This window comes from Desmodus rotundus, chromosome 4, assembly GCF_022682495.2.
Source record: "Desmodus rotundus isolate HL8 chromosome 4, HLdesRot8A.1, whole genome shotgun sequence".
Classification (NCBI taxonomy): domain Eukaryota; kingdom Metazoa; phylum Chordata; class Mammalia; order Chiroptera; family Phyllostomidae; genus Desmodus; species Desmodus rotundus.
In genome coordinates this window covers 167,242,174-167,259,055 of record NC_071390.1, presented here as the reverse complement: position 1 = coordinate 167,259,055, position 16,882 = coordinate 167,242,174, and positions in this window count along the sequence as shown.

Sequence of the window (16,882 nt, the reverse complement as noted above, 5' to 3'; positions counted from 1 at the left end):
ACATTTACCATTGTTTTTCCAGCTACTAAGGTGTATGTATATTTATGTCTTAAATTATCAGCTGTCAAAAACAAAAAGAATGGCAACAACTAAAAATAAAATTATATTGAATTCTAAACAGGTTCCACAGCTGAGTGTGATGCTTAACATGTGGCAGGAAAGGTGTTAAAGAAACGGCATCAGCTTGGAACTGAGACTTCCAAGAGGAAGGACTGAAAGAGAATGACAGGGGCAGGTAAATAGCACAGGAGTTGATGTCATTCAAGGCACTTTTCCTGTGCCACCTAAAACCCTCTGGTGGACCACCACCAACCGTGAGCTTTCTGAGCTGCGGAAGCACTCTCCTGTCCAGACGAGCTGGGCGGTTGAGGAGTTGTGAATCCACGTTCAGGTGTAAGGCGTCCCAGCCAATGTTTACTCGTTATTTCTAGGCCGTATTGATCCTGCATCAACCCTGTGAGGTGGATGTTATCCCCAAGTGTCAGATGGGGAAACAGAGGCTCAACTCGGGCGTCTGGCTCCAAGAGGCCCTCTTCAGCATCCCGGAGATCTGCGAATGAAGTCGCACCCCTGGGAGTTGGAAAGATTGGATTCTACTGTTGGCCTTGTTTTGTTGACATGATAGATTGTTTGCAAAATGGCGTGAATAATTTCCTGCCTGTGTCCCAGCCATTGCCTGTGACTTTGACCCTTGGCTCAGCCACCTGACTCTCTTTGGCTGATGCAATGTTTGCAACTGTGCTCCCTGAAGAAGTCTGTAAAGCGCTTGTGCAGTCAGGCTTATTCCCACTTATCATGGGAACCCACGATCCACACCAGAGAAACAAGCCCAGAAAAGCTGGCGGGACAATGAAGGCTTCGTGGCCAACGACCACCCAACTGCCCCATGTGTGAGTGAGGCCAGTGACCCCCAGCTGCTACGGCCGAGGCCACAGAAGAACTGCCCCGCTGATCTTTGCCCCATTTGCTGCCCCACAGATCACGTGCTACATAAACTGCCGTGGCTTTAAACCACTAACATTTGGGAGGGTTTGCTATTGGCAGCAGTAGTGATGAAGAGCCTGGATGGCCTCAACTCTCCCTGGCAGCCCTTAAAAAGCAACAGCCCCTGGCATCATGACCTTTCGGGTCCTCCTCTGAAGACTGATCCTACAATTCCACAACAGATTCTGGCAGGCCAGGGACTGTGAGACTGCTAGTCAGCACATTTATTCCAAGTCTGTAGTGTACGAATCCTGTATTCAGCCCGGGTTCATAACATTGCAGACCACAGTCCCTGTCCTGGGACGTGAGGGTTTGCAAACCTTACTACTGAGGTTTTGCTCTAGGAAAAAAAGAGAAAAAGAAGGGGCTAGAATGCAAGAAGGCTTCCGGCCTTCTGACCATGCTGGGCCACCTCTTCTATTCTTTTAATTCAAGGAGGTGGAAGGAAAGTCATCCCTGAGCTGAATGTCTAGGGTTAACTCAGTGCCGAGCTCTTGCTCCTCACAGCCCAATGTCTCATGCTAGGAAGCAGGTACTGTCTGCCAATATATTGCCCTCTGGCAAACCATCTGGTTGCATTCTGACCTGTCGATGAAATAGACTGTAGGAAGAGCGGACATAACTTGGCCCATCTGCCTTCCGCTGCCTCCTGGTCTGTGCCTTGCTCTCGGCTGGCATTCAGGTGGGAAAGCATCCTGCCCCTTCCCGTTACCATGTTCAGCTGAGGCCTTCAGTGCTGCTTCTCCTTGGGAACATTCACTGACATGCATTTCAGGCAGCAGGACAGGCCATCAGCAAGCTGTTGGGAGCTGAGGAATCTTACATTAGAGGCCACGTCCCTTTAAGACAACTCTGTGTGACACCATTTCTCCTATCTGCTTTCCTTCTCTGAAGTAAGTTAGCCAGAGGTTAAGGTATTTTAGAATAAAATTGGGGAGGAAAATCAAAGCGTGGCAGGCCTCATCCCTCCCCGGCATGTGGAGAAACTTCCCACTCAGTTGAAACATCTCCAGTTGCTGGGTTTTCCTTAGAGGTTTCATGCCCCACCTGCCAGCTCAAACCCGCTTCGCTTGTGAGATGTGATGAAACCACCAACCAAGGCAGTGTTGCTGCGAGCGATCTTTTCTATCTCTTTTCATTTATGGAGCCTGACATTGAGTAATAATAATAATTAAATACCATTTAAGCTTTTAGGCACCTATAGAAGAAGGCCTTCTAGATACCTCATCCACAGCAGCCCAGGCTGACAAAAACACAGCTAATGATATTGCTGGTTAATGTTTTCCAAAAAAATTTTTTTTTAAATAATGAAACTGCTGACCAGCTATCCTTACCTCTGAGGAAAGCAGTGCATTAGATGCTTCATCTGACAGTCCATTTGCACAGAACCAGTTTAAAACCAGGGGCCCTTGACTGACATTTCCCACCTCGAACTAAGCATTAACACATGGCTTTAGCATCTGTTTTCTTTCTTTTTTTTTTTTTTTAAGTTACATAGAGGTTTAGTTGCTTTGCTATAGAAAGATGATGGTAAAATCTCCCATGACCTAGGAAAATTGCTATAATTATTTTAGCTTATGTCTCATATTTTTTCTATTTGGGGAGATGCTGATTTTTACTATGGTGTGACATTCTGTCTTTTCTACCCTTTTGTAAATGTAAAAAATAAGTGCTGTTAATACTAATTACATATTTTGAAAGCCCACATGAGGGGGTTTTATTTATTTTTTATTTTTATTTTATTTGTCAATTACAGTTTACATTCAATATTATTTTGTATTTTTTTCAGGCATACAGCATAGTGGTTAGATAATCATATGTTTACAAAGCATCCCCCCTAATGTTTCCAGAACCCTCCTGTCTCATACATAGTGATTACGATGTTATTAATATGCTGCCTATGGTGTACTTTACATCCCCGTGACTATTCTGTAACCACCAATTTGTGCTCCTTAATTCCTTCACCTTTTTCACCCAGTCCTTCAAACCCCCTCCTCTGTGGCAACCACCAATCCACTTTCTGTGTCTATGAGTCTTTCTGTTTTGCTTGTTCATTTATTTTTTGGCCTCTGTTTTCATGTCCCCTTAGTGCTCTGAAAAACCTCCAGGGACCCAGTTTTTCCATATATATTGTAGCTGCGGGGTCAGTTCTGTTTATTTATTTATATGCACCTATAGTGTTAGAAGAAAGTGCTTAGATGCTTTTGAGTGATGCTTTTCACTTTCAAAAGTTGGAAAGTTTTAGATGTGGAAACTCCAAAATAGCTTGATCTAAGAAATTGAACCAGCAGATACTGATGAAAACAAAGGAAACAAAATTAAAAAAAAAAAAATCTCTGGGGAGATTCGGAAAGAACAACATGAACTTATTGTTAGAAACCTGAGCCTCTCATTACAAGTTTTTTACTGACTTGCAGGATAACTCTGGCCAAGTCTCGACAGCCCCAGACCCCCCCGCCAGGGGTGGGGGGGACCCTAAAGCTTCTGATACAACTTCTCCAGACAGTATTTTCTGTTCAAATTCCGGCTGCCCAGGTAAAATGTCAGAGTTCTCACGGAAGGAAATGAAGCAAATCTCCAGGAGAGATTTTTGGCTCCGTTTTTCTTTGAACTGTACGGCTGGGCAATATCGGCCACTCCTTTCCCAAGTCACTCTTCTCCTGCCTGAATTAAGAAACCCAGTCTGATGAGCCTGGGAATGAAATGCTTCATAATGACTGTGTTTTATAGTGGTCGATAGGTACAGATATAGATATATAGATATTTTATAAAATATAGATATTTTAATTAACTCTGTGTGAGCCAAGGCCCCCAATTCTTTCTCTTGCCAAGGGAAGGCCATTTTGACAGGCCCTTGCAGCCCCCATGGGCTGGTTGCTAAATGGCTTCCTTTGTCCTTGATTTCATCCAGGGGCAGGGGACTGCCTGTCCCAGTCAGCTTCCTGCAGAGCCCTGAGACTGAGGTTCCCCAGGACCACTGGCCTCAATTCTCCAGAAGACAAACTGCCTCTCTTCCACCTACCTGGGGATATTCTGCAAAGGGGCTCATCCATTTTTCTACCAGGGCTGGCTGCCAGACAGGATGCTGGCCAGGTTCCTGACTCAGAGCATCCTCTGTGTCATAGCCCCCTGAGCCCCTGGGTCTTCAGTCTGCCCCCACAAAGCCTTCCCTGCCCTGGAGCAAACAATCAGTTACTGGCTGCTCCCCCCAGCCCCGCTGCCTGCCAATCAGCAGGGCAGCAGGGGGTGGAAGTAAGTTCCAGTCCCCGCTGAACCACCAGGAGGTGCTCAAATTGACTGAGGGGGGCTGATGATGGGCTGGCAGGCTGGGGACCCGCAATTGTCATCCTGGGGGGCAGGGGGCAGGCGTGGACGTGATTGGCTGGGGTGTTGTGGGCAGGGGGTGGGGACTAGCGGAAGCAGAGGGGCAGCTCCGTCTGCCGATGGAAGAGTTCCAGGAGGGGGCATGGAGATGTCAGCGGGAAAGGGCGTTCTGCTGGAGGAGGCAAGACAGGGAAGAAGAGACAGGGGGAGATGTAGGGCACTGGGCTCCTGATGAGAGGCCAGAAAATCAGGAACCAGGGAGAGAAGTGGAAAACCTGTGGCACAGTGGTGGGTGGGGAGGAAGACTTGTTGGAATCATGGTGGGGGTCGGGGAGCAGTGGTCCCAGGAAGGAATTAAATGGAAAACAGACAGGAAAAGTCACTGGCCTCTCATATTATTCAAATTTGTTGCACTTATTGATAATGTATTTCATTTCTTCGGTGTGGGGGGTGGCACATGATTCAGCACAAATTTGATGTAAATTTATGGAAATGTAGATGCAGAAAGGCTGCAGGCAGGAGTGGCAGGCAGGCTGCCTGTGTGGCCCTGGGGGGGTGAGGTTACCACTCTCTGGACTTGGGGAGCTCAAAATAGAAGCCGCTGACTTGGGGGCCACTGGCCTCCACTTCCAGCCAAGATAAGAACTGACCCTGTCGCTCTGGAAGGACTATTTTTAAAAAGAAAAGTCTGATGACTATCAAAAGTAGAATCACCTACATTGTCCTCCTGTCTGACTTTTGTCTTAGGGTGGGGGGACAATTTTTATCCAGCAGAGATGATCAGGGGAGAAAAAAGAAGATTAACATTAACTAGGACCTACTGTTACACAGAGTTGGCTAGGGAAGTGACAGAAATGGTGTTTTTTCCCTCTGCACTAGGAAAGAATAATGGGCTTGGGAAGGGGAAAAAAAAACAAAGAAAACAATTTGCTAGAGAGGGTGAAAAGGTGGCATTTCATATAAATGGCCAGAGCTGGTAAAATATTTATTGTCCATTAGGCTGTCCTTCACAACACTGTAGATGCTGATTTTTCTCTTCCCCCATTCAAACCAGGTCACGGCTTTTATCTAAGGATGTGCCTCTCCCAGTTAGCTGCCGCCTCTCCAGTCTGTCCATGTCCGTGACGGCCATGGGAACCATTCACAGTTTGAGGGTAGCCTCTCTGGGCCAGGCTTCCCCCTGCAACTGGGAATTCCAGGGAGACAGGAGATTCAGACAGTAGAGACAAAGCTGGGCCAAAGGGTTTTGCTGGCCCTTCTTCCTCATGGAAGACAAATACTCTTGCTTTCTGCAAAGCGGTGATGCCCTTCCATGTCCAGAGCATTGTGGCTGTCCCGAGCTGCTGTGGCTCACCTGGTCTGGTGGCAGACAAAGAGATATTTAGTTGCAGCCCACGGCCACGGTTTCTGGGCATATCTGAGCCAATGTTTCAGAGGATGGCGGTGATCTGTTCATTGTTATTACATTTGTGGGGCAGAATCTGTCAGCCCTTGGTGACACCGATTACAATGCTTTCATCTCATTCAGTCACCAAAGGGCAAATTTCTCTTTGTTCTCTAACAGAAACAGAACATGGCAAGTTAACATGAATTCCAAAAAGAAGCTGTCATGTAGGGTATTTATGAGCTTACCCTGTGCCTGCTGTGGCCCCGAGTAGCTTCCCTTTGGAGAAGAGGCACAAATGTGTGCCTAGGGGCCCTCATGTGACATGGTGGTTGCCATTTGTTAACCCTGTTTATTCCCATGGAATAGGAAAAGTAATGTTAAGGTGTTATAAGGGAGTCTTAGGAAGCTCACTTTTAATATATAAGGTCACTTACTCGACAAACATTTCTTGAGCATGTATATGCTGATTTAGGCTGTGGGGATGACAGGCTTAGACCTGGTCCTCTGTCCTCGAGGCCCTTAGGCCAGTGGCCTCAAGCAGCTGAGCACTGCAGATTCACAGAGAGATGGTCCACAGCTGGTCTCTTCAGATATGGGGTGTCACACGGGTTGAAGAACCCGGGATGGGCCGCGGAAACTAGAGCCATTTAGTATGCTTAGAAATGGTTAAAATGGCAAATTTTACATTACCTATATTGTAACATAATTTTTAAAAAAGTAAAAGGAAAAACATTGAAAAACTAAAAACCACAAAAAATGAAAAACCAGGTCCATGTGGAAAGCTGGGACAAGGCAAGATCAAAGACTACAAAGGCACAGAAAGCATACATTGGCGAGTTTATGCATCAGTCCCAGAGCATTTGAAGAATGGGAAGCAATGACCTCTTTGCAAAGTGAAAGAAGGAGAAACTGGACGAAGACTTTAGAAAGGGAGCATGGGTTGAAGCAGTGAGCGTGGAAGCTGGGACGCCATCACCTCTCTGTAACTTATCCTCATCTACACAATGAGCAGACTGGGCTGGATGACCTTGGAGATCTGTGACTGTATGAAATTAAAGCAGAATTTTACATTTGAATGGAACTCTGTACAAAAGGTTAGTGGAGGTGGTGTTCATATCATTCAAGACAGATTACAGCACCATAGAGCATTAGAAGTATGAGAAATCTTAGCAATCTGGACCCTTGTTTTATACAAGAGAAGAAACAGAGGCCCAGCGTGATAGAAGTCCGAGAGCTTGTTAGGGACAGAGCTGTGGTGGGAACCGAGACTTCAGATTCCCCGTGCCCTGGCTCTTTCACAGTGTTTACAGGTTGCCAATATTTGAGATTCGTAAGAGCAGAATTCTGGTCACCTACTGCTGTTCAGTAAACCACCCAAAAGCAGTGGATCAAGTATGAATCTATCATAGCCCCTTGCGGCTTTGTGGGTTGACTAGGCTCAGCTGGGGGAAGGGCAATGGCTGTGGTCCTCTGAAGACTTGGCTGGGCTGGATGTCCAAGTTGGCTCACTCACACAGCTGGTGGTCGATGCTGGGTATCAGCTGGAGCACCTATCATGTCTTCCCATATTGGGCTTCCCAAAACATGGCATCTGGGTTCCTAGAAGGAGCTGCCCAAGAGCAAGTGTTTCAAGAGAGCGGAAGTCTGTCTCAGTCCATTCTGGCTGCTATAACAAAACTTTAATCTACCATGCACTGGTAGCTTAAAATCAACAGAAATTTATTTCTCACAGATCTCGAGATTGGGAAGCTCAGGATCATGATGCAGGCAGATTCAGTATCCACTGAGAACCCATCTCCATATGGCCGTCTTTTCACTGTGGTCTCGCCATGGTGGAAGGTGAGCTCTCCAGGGTCTCTTTGATAAAGACCTAAATCCAAGTCATGAGGCCAGAGCATTGATGACCTGATCACCTCCCGAAGGCCCCATCTCCCAATACCATCACCTTGGAGTTAGAATTTAGACATACGAATTCTTAGGAGACAGAAACATTCAGGCCATAGCAAAGTGGAAGTTGCCAGTCTTGGAGTCACTTCCACCATATCCTTTTGGTCAAAGTTCCTCACAAGACAGCCCAGATTCAAAAACGTCAATAAACAGACTCCACTCCTAGATGGGGTTGCAGTGGTGCCTCGTGTGTGCATGGAGAGAATTGGATGGTTACCGTCTTTGGAAACAAGTGACCATAGCAGCAATTCTGATTTTTACTGCAAATTATCCTTTGGTGCCTTCTTTGCAAAAAGAATACTAGGCAGGTATTAACCAAGCCTGACTTTTTTTTTATCTTAATAGAAATAAAGTCAATTGAATTCAGGCCTCAATACAAGTTTTTCTTTGCTTGCTTGTTTGTTTGTTTAGAACCTACTAGATCAGGGATCACTTAAGCCAAACCATGACATAGGCAAGTGCCTAAAGAAACACTCAAATGAGGAATGCATGAAGGGAGGGGTATGGGTAGAAAGGTGGAGCCAACAATGACAGGTGTTGAAAGGCCCTCATCTCCCCTTATTACAAAAAACAGGGAAATAGAAAAGGGGCTCTCAGCTCTGCTAGAAATAAACTCCTTGAGGGCAGGGATTATGCTATACTCATCTCTGTATTCCTACTGCCTGGCACATAGTATGTGCTTATTTAATGCTTAATAAATTTAGCTCCATTTAAGTACCATACGTCTCAATAATAATAATGTGAATTAGTATATTTGGGGGCACTTACCATATGCCAGGCACTCTGCTAAGCAGTTAACATGTGTCATCTAATCTTCACAAAACTGTGTAACTATCTGTAATCACAGGTTTGATATTCAGCAGGTAAAAGTCAGGAAGGCCCAAATGGTTGTTGAAATATTAAAATACTTGCATATAGGTTGATAAGTGACACCTTCTCTGTATCCCTTGAATAAGCCCCTTTTCCCGTTCAGTGGGAAAAACACCCCAGCCCAGCAGAGACCCAGGTAGGTACTATCGGGGAGCCTCCATTTGCCTGGGAGCTCTGAGTGGTTCCTTCACAGTGGTCCCGTCCCTGGCCTGATTTGACCAGACCTCAACAGAGTAGACAGAACCCTGGCACATGTGTTGCTGTCATCTCACCAGGTAAATGTTTGGTGCCTGTCCAGCTGCCTAAGACTAGAATGAATCTTTAGAATGAATGAGCCAGTCACTCTCCCGTGGCCACAGGTGTGTTCAGCAGCCTCTACAGCGTACCTAATGGGCTGTTAAAGATTTTGAATATCACTACTGATTATCTACATTTGAGAGAGAAGGAAGTTGTGAATTTTAAAGAGTTTTTAAATGACTTGATGGAAGACACATGGCTAGTAAGTGGTGGATCCAGGATCCACGCGTGCCTCTGAGATCCATGTGCTCGGCCATTGCACAACGCGGTGTTAGTTGGCTGGGGCTGCTCTACCAAAGGACCACAGGTGGGGTGCTTTCAACAACAGGTATTTATTGTCTCACAGCTCTAGAGGCTAGAACTGTGAAAGCAAAATCAGCTGTGTTGGTTCCTTCTGAAGGTTGTAAAGAAAGGGTCTGTTCCAAGCCTCTCTCCTTGGCATGTAGATGGCCATTTTCTTCACGTTGTCTTCCTCCTACATGTGTCTGTGTCCAAATGTCTCCTTTTCATAAGGACACAAGTGATACTGGATGAGGGGCCCACCCTCCTCCAGTATGACCTCTTCTTAACTAACTACATCTGCAGTGACCGTGTTTCCAAAAAACGTCATATTCTGTGGGGCTCAGGTGGGGGACAAAACTCAATCCCTAACAGCTGCTTTCTGTCTTTCTGATGAGATTTCCCACATCCTTGGATAACAAACTTAACTAGGCATCTACATAAATTGTCTGGTCCACTAGCTTCTCAACAAATGCTTAACCATCCCCAAGGCTTCCCTGCCTTACTTCAACCAGAAGTGGTTTGAATTGGTGCTACTCAGCAACATGTGCCCTTCCCCCATGCAATCCATATCTTCCTATTGTGCCAATACATTCTGATATCTAGTGGAAAGCACTGAGATGAGGTGCTTTTTTGCTCATTTTATTACTTTTCCACGCTACTCCGATGTCCTCAAGCTGGCTGCCGTTTCTGCCATCACTGCCTGGCACACGAGGTCAGCTCTTGTTCCTTCAGTAGTATAGTGAACGCTGTAGCTCGAGAGATGCTGGCACTGCTGTTCATGTATGGTGACTCCTCCCTGGGTCCCAAGGAGCCACTGCAAAGGCCTTTCCCAGAAGCACTACGGGAAGCACCGCCTTCGGGACTTCTCTCCCAGCAGGAGCGCCCGCTGTTTCTGCACAGGCAAGATGGCCGTCTGGTTTTCTCGCACACTCCTCTGAAACAGACAGTAACCTTGGTCTCAGAGGCAGTGTCCTCAGACTTGGAAACTCATTGGACCAAAAATGTCTACAACTTATTTTTCCCCTTAGATTCTCTTTTTTTTATTGATTTTCCATTTTTAGCACAAGATTGATCACCAGCCAAATACCAATTTACATACAAATTCTGCTAAACTCAGCATCCTATCTACTTGGGACTTTTTCATCCATAAACCAATTTTTTAAAGAGAGAGATTCTATTATCAGAAGTGTCCCTGATGACATCAAGATGGCCTAGAAGGAGCAAACTCAGGAGGCCCTCTGCTGAGTAGGGTGAGCTCAGATGATTTGTGAGCATAATAACTACGAAGCCAAGGTCATAGGTTAATACCGTATGGGCAAGTTCATCTTTGGCTTACATCTATGGCCATAAGCTTGAACTGCAAAGCTGTTGGTCAACTATCTTACAAGTTCATTCAATAAAATTTAACAAATAGTCTTTGAGTACCTACTATGTGCCAGGCTCTGTGTAGGTACTGGGAATAGAGTGGGAAATGAGAGGGACATGGGCCTCGTCCCCATGAGGTCTACAGTAGAGCCACGAAGCACATACCAAACAGTTACACAAGTGATTGTTTCATTAGCAAGGCCATAAGGGCTGCGAAAGGAAAATACAAGGATGCCATGGGAGCATAGAACAGGGAATCTAAGTTAAGTGTCATTTAAAGCAAGACCTGAAATATGTGTGAAAGTTGGCTGGGCATACGAATGAGCTGACAAGGAGTGCCACCCAAGCAGAGAGAAGAGCATGAAAAGAGAAGAATGTCATGAAGACCAGTTTAACCTGAGTGCAGAGTAGGGAAGAAGTGACAGGAGATCGGACTGGAGGGAGGATCAGAGCCTGAGCCCTGTTAAGAAAGTTGGAATTTGTCCCACAAGCACAGGGAGCCTTTGGAGGGTAGAGGGAGGATTAGAGTGAAGTTACAGTAACAGAGACCCAAATACAGTGGCTTGAATAAGAAGGAATTTCTCCTTCACATGACAGGCTGGCAGGCAGCCCTGCTGCCAAAGCCATTCAGAGCCTGAGGTTCTTTACGTGCTCTTCCTTGACTTTGGACACAGATCTCAAGTACAAGTTTGAGCTGAGTCGCTGGCCCAAGTGCATTTCAGCTTCTCTTCAGTGGAAAGAGAAAAAAGTCCAGGGCCAGCCATTTCCTTTGAAGCAACTGAGAGGGAGGTGGATGTGTTTCTTTCACTCATGTTCCCTCAGCGAGAACTCAGTCATATGGTCACATGCCGCTGCAAAGGAACCAGGAATACTCTCTAGCTGGGCAGCCATGTGCCCACAAGAAAGACAACAGATTTGGGGTGCGGGAACATGCCTCGAAGCCATCAAGTGATGCAATCAGATTTTCGAGTCTTTGTAGCTGAAAAGAAGATTTTAGAAGTCATACAGGCAAAAGTTTTCATCTTACAAGTGGGCAAACAAAAGGAGGTCTAGGGCTTCCACTACTATTGCTGTATGACAAACCGTCTCAAATTTCATGGCATAAAATGTGCCATTATGTTCATGCTTTCTATGTTCAGGAATCCAGGAAGGGCACAGTAGGCCCAGCTTGCTCTTCTTCATGAGGCATCTCTATTCAAAGGCACAGAGTAACTCAGTGGCTGGGGCTGGACTCAACTGGAGGTCATTCTTTTGCATGACTGACGCCTGGTCTGGGAGGCTCTGTTGACAAGAGTGTTGACGTGTGGTCTCTCCATGTGGCTTTTTTCCTTACAGTGTGGCACTCAGGGTGGCAATTTCTCACAATGTTCTGTGGAGTTGCAAGAATGACTATCCAGCGAACATGGCAGAAACTGCATTACCTTTTATGATCTATCCTTGGAAGTCATTTAACATCATTTCCACTACATTTTTTGTTGTTGTTGTTCATGGGTGAGTCAAAAATTTTTCCAGACTTCACCTGCTGGTGGGAGGAGTACCAAGGTTACAATTCAGAGGAGTTTCGGGGATGAGAAAAGTTGTTGCAGTCATCTTTGGAAAACACAATCTGTTACAGTGGCCACATGCACTGGCCACAATATCCACTGCACATTCAGAATGAATCATTTCTCTCTCAAGACATACAAAATGTCATCCCATAACTCCATCAAATGTAAGTCCAGAATCACATCATGTGAGTCGTGTCCAAGGGTGGATTAAGCTCCTCTAGCACAGCTTTTTGGGGGGGATGGAGGGAGTGAGGTGGTCAATTTTTTTACCATTCTTCTTGATCTGCACATCTGTGAAGTAAAGAGATGAGCATACAGCACAACAGTAGGAGGGGCATAGTACAACTGCTGTCAACATTCCATTCAAAAATAGGGAAAACAGAAACCACCAGTGACCACTGGTCCATAGCAATTCTGAAACCAGAATTAGACTAGTAAGTACAGAGTTAGACTCAGTAAAGACTCTCTAAGAGTTTTTCCTGTGGCTCTTGGTTCTACCCTGAGTTATTCCTCCTCTTTCTTAAGAAATGAATCATGCATGCAACTGAATAGCCTTTATCTTGCTTCTTGGCCTTAAAAAAGGGGAAGTCAAAAACCTCCCTTCATTTTGTACTACTGTCTCTGTTATTTTTAGCCAAAGCTGACATAATTCCTTAAAAGAAACTTAGTGTGTTTTACTGTGTATCAAAATGTAACCCACTGTACTAGCCAAAGCCACACTGACAAATTGTTTTGAGTCAGACCCTCCTCTCTTCTGTGCCCTGGTGTGGTTATTGTGGGACCATGCCCTTGAGATTCTTAGAAGTTTTATTGTTTAATGAAGAGATTCTACAAGACACACACTAAAGATACTTAGAAGTCCTTTCACTTTTCTGGAAGACTCTCTAAGGTAGTACCTTAGATCTTTCTGAGATTTAAACAAAGGATCTCATAGCTACATCTTGAAATTATATTTTCTCAGAAGCCACTTTTTAATTTGGGATCCTTTCCTGGCTGAAAAGACTGCTCTAGGATCTTTATAGAGTCTCCAAATTACTCTTGAAAACTTAAGGGTTCATTCTCTAGTCTACCGCACTCCGCTCTCATTTTGTGATCGACTACTAGAAGTCAGGCAGCACTCTCAACACAGAGAGTTGTCTGGAAATCGGGTTTACGAAATTACACAGACGTAGTTTCTGTTTATACATTACCATGGAAAACAGTTTTGCTGAAATTCTTCCACTACGTAACAAGGAGCTCCTTTCCTTCAGTTTCTAATAGCATCGTCCTCCGTTTGCTTTAAACCCTCATTGGCTCACTCCTCGAGGCCCTTCCAGCTTTGCCTAACTGCCCTCACAAGGGGCTTCCAGAACTCATCTGCCACTGGGCCCCTGAGCTAATGCCACGTGCTTTAGATTTTTGTTACATCGGTCCCCCGCTTCCAGATTCCAGATTTTCTGTTTCCATTGCTGTATTCTATTTCTGTATTTCTATTTCTATATTTCTGTATTCTATTCCTATTGTTTCCAAATTTAGTGGCATAAAATACTAAGCTAATAGATTATGTGGATCAGAAACTTAGCGAGAGCATAGCAGGAATAGCTTGCGTCTGGCCTGTCTGGAGCTTCAGCTGGAAATACTTGGAGGTTGGGATTGACTCCGCAACTCTGAGTTTGGAGCATTTGAAGCCTTTCTCAATCAGTCTGGCACCTGGCCTGGGAGAACTTGAAGACTAGACTTTTGACCGGAGTGCCTGTGCATGGCCACTCTGTGCTGCTTAGCTTCCTCACAGTATGGCGCCCTCGGAATAGTCAGACGTCTCCCACGGCAGCCTGGCTCCCAGTGTGAATGTTCTGGTCAACAAGTCAGCAGCCACACAGCCTTTATGACTCAGCCTCAAAGGTCATGCATGGTCACTTCTGCCACATTCCATTAGTGACATAGAAGTCACAAGCCTATTTGGATTCTAGAGAAGGGGACATTGACTCTTCCTCCTGATGGGAAAGTGTCAAGTTCGCGTTATAAAGGAGTATGTGGGATGAGAGATTTTTTAGATCATCTTTAGAAACTATAAGGTCACATCCAGGAAGGTCATTACTGATGAAGCAGAACTGAAACGCAGTGGTTTTCACGCCCAGACCCCAGCTATTTTGCTGTGCCACACCAATGAGTCAACAGCATCATTTGCATGAATGAAGGACCTTATGCTATTGGGGGAAAAGTTGAAACATGAGGCAAGAAGCCAAATTCAGTCTCAATTGAACATCCTCTCTCTTACAAATGCAGCATAAATATATGTTTTCCATAGCTCTCACAGAGAAAACAGCTGCATTTATGTGCGTCCAAAAACATGGAAAAATACAAACTGTAAGCAAAGGGAAGGAACTCAAGAAAACTACTTTAACTTCTCTAAGTGTAAACCTTCATAAAAATAGTTGTAAGGTTGATCAAAGCAGGGGCTGAAACCTTTCCCTAGCCCGAGGTGTTCCACTTACAAACGCCCTCCTTCCCATAAAACGATGTCATTCTCTGGGCACACCCTCTGGATTGTCTAAGCAGCCAAAGGCTCATGACACTTTCCTATGTTAATTCACCCACCACTCTCCCTCTCCACACACACACACACACGCACGCACACACGCACACGCACATGCACACCAATACACAAAATTTCCTGTATCCCTCTGGAGTCCCTTAGAGTTCCTTAGATCCCTTATATAGAACAGGTATATTTTCTGCAGTTAAGACTTGACTTGGACAAAAAAGTAGGGCATAGGCACCTGTGCCCGAGTTGATTTTACTCTGTGGGAATTCCTTCGCTTTGCCCCATGAATTAAGATACAGTCTGGAAGAAGATGGCACAAAAGAACCTTTGTAAAAGTCTCACCCCTTTCCACCCCTTGATCATATTCTTTCTCTGGGCTGCAAATCTGAAAATGTCAGAAAATGCATTGTTCCCTGCAATTTAGCATTAGCAAGGGAGCTCTTTGAAAGGATTCTATTACATCTTTATGTCTTTGCACATAAACCAGGCCTTCCCTAAAAAACTCAGTTCAAATTTGATTTGCAGTGGAAATCCCTGAAGTTGTGGTAAGGATTTTAAGAGATAACGAAGCAAATACCACTCAGTGTGTACTGTGTCCAAGGCAACATGCTAGGTGCTTTTCTAGAGAGACATACATTGTATGGTTTACCATGGAAGAGGTCAAGATTAGTACTGCATGTAGACGGGGCAGGTGTCCAGGAAGGAAGAGGTGGTGGAGGAGAAGGCAGAGGAGCAGAATCAGGGGGCGTAGACAGAAGATGATTTTGAAGAATGCCTAGGAACTCCAATACAATGGATGTTATGCGTATTTCTCTCACTTTCTTAACCCACTGCCTTCTTACCACTGCTAATGTGTGAATTTGACCATTACCAGATTGTCCAAAACTCTCATCTCAGTTCCCACTGCCCTTAATCTTGCTTTCTCTGTTCCAATGACATTGGCCAGGTACCCTCCCGCTTCAGAGCCTTTGCAGTTATGGTTCCTTCTGCTATGAATGCTCCTCTCAAACTGCGAGAGAGTAGATGGCTATTGTTTCCAACCACCAGGTTTGTGGTACTTGGTGGCGGCAGCCCTGGGAAACCAATAGAGATGTAACACGGTCTTCACAGAGGAGAGGTGTTTCCCTGTCATTCCTACTATGTCTGGGAGCTGAAATGAGTCTGGATGCTAGAGGAGGAGAAAAATAAGAGGTGCAGGGCCATGTTATGGGCTAGGTAGCACACATCTCCTCTTTAGGTGACATTTATGTTCAACTGAAGTGAACTTGAATTATTGCTAAACTTCATCTACCAGCTTGCTACAGTGTCATGCACTTAGCTGGTCCATCTGTCTGATTAAAATGAAGAATAAGCACCTTTATTAGCATAGCACTCTTCCTCTTATCCATCGATGCTTCTTGCAAAAGCTGAGGGTGGAGAAAAACAGTCCCAACCCCAGTGGTTTTCAGTCCCATGTTCTAGGGACAGTATTTGGTTGCAGTCAGAGCTGGCCTAAATGTGCTGCTTGGTGACTTCTGTGTTCTCCAAACGGATTGTCCCACAGCCCTGCTCTGCTGAGTCTCCGAAGCATCCAGAAACTACAGCACTTCTTCTCGTGCAGGCTCCTAGGGAGCAGACATCGGTCTGGGAGAGCTGCTGAATGGTGAGTTCAAGGGCTCCTCTCTGAGTGAAACAGAAAGATTTCCGGGTAGGTGAGGAAATCCTCCCAAATCTCTTCTCCCTCCTAATCATTAGCACCACCACCACTCTCATTTCCATAATCATCTTGATAATTATTTGAAGTGGAAGGAGAGCAGGTTACCTGCTTAATGAAAAATAGATGGGAAAAAATAGAAACAGTGGAGAGAGGTGATTGAATAGCCTCTCTCAGAAATGCACATCATTGTGTGTGATTGGTGAGTTTGAGGGCCTTGGACCCCAACACACTGTTCCAGCTTCAGCTTGCTCTCTCCTCTCTGACACCCTGCATTCCAGCACACTGAATCTTATTTCCTGCCAGAAAGACTCCTGGTTCCCTACCTCTGTACTTCCAACACCCCCTCCCATCACAGGATCCTTCATCTCCCCGCTTTTTCAACCTCCAAGAAGACTTACCTAAACCTCTCTTGGACACTGTGTCATTTTCTGCCTTATGTTATGCATACAGAGAGGTTTTTTTCTTCTACTAGATTATAAACTCCCCAAGGGAGACTTTCTGCTGCATTCTTCTCTGCATCCCCCACACCCCAGCCACCAAGCACGTGCTTTGAACAGAGCAGGTGTTTTATTGATGTCTGTTGAAAGAACAAGAAACTAGAAGTTTTTTAACTTGTTCTTTGAATAGACATATATCAAGAGTCAAGTGTTTAGGGGGGC